Source organism: Wolffia australiana, chromosome 13 (assembly GCF_029677425.1).
Source record: "Wolffia australiana isolate 7733 chromosome 13, ASM2967742v1".
NCBI classification, from domain to species: Eukaryota; Viridiplantae; Streptophyta; class Magnoliopsida; order Alismatales; family Araceae; genus Wolffia; species Wolffia australiana.
Genome location: NC_135847.1, coordinates 15,934,347 through 15,937,611, shown reverse-complemented (window position 1 = coordinate 15,937,611; position 3,265 = coordinate 15,934,347). Strand labels below are relative to the sequence as shown.

General features: G+C 44.7%; 1 long non-coding RNA gene across 1 annotated transcript; it reads left to right on the top strand.

Annotated features, from left to right (window-relative positions):
* The first annotated feature begins 320 nt into the window (after positions 1–320).
* LOC144711359 (uncharacterized) lies at positions 321–3,265 on the top strand. The gene is made up of 2 exons (XR_013583534.1): positions 321–578; positions 2,962–3,265. It is a non-coding gene; the product is annotated as an uncharacterized LOC144711359 (long non-coding RNA).

The window sequence follows — 3,265 nt, the reverse complement described above, 5'->3', positions numbered from 1 at the left end:
GGGCGTGGGCTGGGTGGCCTTAGTGGAGAACCTCGGTGGCGCCACACAATGGCTAGCGTTGGTTAGGCATGGAGGACGGAAATGGATGACGGAAATGGACGGACGGAACGTATTGGAATGGAATTCCGTTCCGATATTCATTTTCCATGAAAAATTTTGTCATTTTCGTCATTCATTTCCGTTCCGTCATCTACGGGTTTCCGTCACTACTCCGTCTCGTCATTTGTCTATCGACGTAAATGGAACGGAACGGATGCGATGGTGACAGAAAATGGAACCACACCCCATTCGTGTCTCACAAAAAAAAACGCCCCCCTGAACAACACTCTTCAGTCTTCAGTCTCCCCCGGTCCCCCTTCGGCGCTCTCCCCCTTTGGCGCTCTCCCCCTTCGGCGATCTTCTGTCTCTGCCCATTTCTCCGAAACCCCCTTCCGCCTCTTCGTATCTCGCCCCTCTCCCTCTCTCCGTTTGTCCCTTCTCTCCCTCCCGAAGCATCTCACCTCATCTCTCCGATCTTGGCATCTATACCTCTCCCCCCTGAAGCAGGTTGCAGCTTTTGTGGTGCATCTTCTTCCCAGGTATCATCCGTCAGTTTTTTCATCTTTTAATTCGATATATGCACCGTTACATCCTACATGCTGTGAATGATGCATTGACGGAAGAAAAATGGAGTAAAGTATCCCAGTTGATGCTGTGAATAATTCGATATATGCACCATTCTCTCATTATGTCACTCTCATTCTGTTTCTTGGTCATTCTCATTCTCTCCCTCTGTCAATCTTCCGTTCCATGGTCACTCTCATCCTCTTCCTTGGTCACACTCATTCTCTCCCTCTGTCACTCTCATTCTCCACCTCTCTGTCTCTCCCTCAGTCTCTCTCACTTTCCTTCTAAACCTGTGTGGCTCTCTGTCTCTCTCAATCTCTCTTCTTGCACACTCTCACTCTCTCACGCCCACTCTTCTCACTCTCTCCCTCTCTCACTTTCATTCTCTCCCCCACTAAGATCATTCCCTTTCCTTCTCACTGTATCCCAATCTCTAATTGCTTCCTTCTCTCACTTTCATTATTTTCCTCTCTCACTCTATCATTCTCTAATTATCTCCCTCTCACTCTTCCTCTCGTCCTCCCTCACTCTCTTATTTTATCTCCTCTAACTCTTACACTCTTTCACTCCCTAATTCCCGTACTCTCTCCCTGACTCACACTCTGACTCAATTAATCTTTTATTCTCTCATTCACTTCCTTTATCATGTATGGACTCTCATTCTCTCACGCCCACTCTTCTCACTCTCTCCCTCTCTCACTTTCATTCTCTTCCCCACTAAGATCATTCCCTTTCCTTCTCACTGTATCCCAATCTGTAATTGCTTCCTTCTCTCGCTTTCATTATTTTCCTCTCTCACTCTATCACTCTCTAATTATCTCCCTCTCACTCTTCCTTTCGTCCTCCCCCACTCTCTTATTTTATCTCCTCTAACTCTAACTCTCACACTCTTTCACTCCCTAATTCCCTTACTCTCTCCCTGACTCACACTCTGACTCAATTAATCTTTTATTCACTTAACGGTTACTTATGGCATAAAATTTTATAATCCTGCGTCATGTGCATTGAAGTATGTACTCTGATTAGGTCTGTATCATATTTGGGAAGTTTATTTTAACTTTGGAGTTCAATTATTCCCAAGGTCTCTTTTGGCTTCATATTTCAAATTCCCCATCATGTATGCTTTAAAAATTTAAGTTCACTAGGTTATGGAGTCCAGTGCTGACAATGTGCCACATCAGACAAATGCCGTTGTGTCGGAGGTGGGGGCTGAGGATGATGTTAGGAACAACCGTCAATGTCAGAGTCAAAATACGAGGAAGCCACCTAGAGCAAAAATATTCGAGTACTTCACAGCAGCACAAGACTCAAAGTACATATGTGAACTTTGTCATGCTATCAACCCTGCAAGTAAACGCTATTTACGATGGCCTAAAGATGGGAGCACAAATGTTTTTGCGACATTTGTTAACGGTTCATCAAAAGGTACACGATGAACTGAAAGGTATACCCTCCCCGCAACGTTCTGTTGCAGAGGTGTTTTAGAATTTGTCATCGACAAAGCAGTACTTCAGTGGAGTAACTCTGGAGTTGGAGAGGCAAGAAATTCTACGGCTTATTGCCCGTAGTGCATTGCCTTGGTCCTTTGCTGATACCGAGCAATTCCAACAGGCATGGAGATTTAGAGCTCAGTCCAACATAAAGATGTATGGACGATGGGCTATAAAGGAGACTGGTAGGACAGTGTACACCCAACTAAAATCAGCCATAGCGAATAGATTTAATGACGTCATCGAGAAGTGACATAAGTTTTGCTCTACGGCCACTTCTTTGTGGCACGGTATGAGCACGATTCCCCTTCTATCACTCTCTCTGAATCGCTATTTATTACAGTTCACTTGTCATCCATCTATCCCTTTATAGTGACAAAATTTTCGTATCTCATATCTTCTTCCTCTCTATGTATTCATTTATACATCCATCCATAAATCGGACCTGCTTAACTTCTATCCATTTATCTACCTAGTCATTTACATTTTCATGCTTCCACATCCGTATCATACCCCTCTCATATCTGCCTCTCTTACATTTTCATGCTCGCCTCCACCCTCCGTCTCTCTTACATCCCTCTCGTAACTCCATCCTCCATCCCTCTCTTTCCCTCTCTTACATTTATTACCTCCACCATCCATCCACCTCTCCCTCTGTCTCTCATTCATCCCTCTCGTACTCTCTCATATATCTCTCTCTCACTCTCATATCTCATGAGAGAAAGGTCTCTCTCCCTCTCTCTCTCTCACTCTGTCGCTCCTCCATCCCTCTCTCTCTGTCTCCTCTCCCTCTGTATCTCTCTCTCTCTCTCTCACTATCTCATCTGCAGCTCTCTCTAATTGACCTACACATTTACATTTGCAGCGTGCAGGGGAAAGAGGCATGTCACAATGCAAGCTTGGTTTCAGGCCCTGCACCTTTGCCAAAGTGGTGGTGGCTCCGCTTCTTCCAACGAGATGGCTTGGCAATGCTAAGAAAACTCCAAGTAAGAGGGTCCATGAAGCCACTGCTGCCAAGGACATGCTCTATCCCTCCTCTCTTATATCTTCAGAAATTAAGAAAGACCGGACCTTGGAAATCTCTGATTTTCTCTTATCTTTGCTTGTCCCCAAAGTGGTGTTTGCACAATTAAAGATGTGGTTTCGTATAATATATGTTGTTTTTTTTC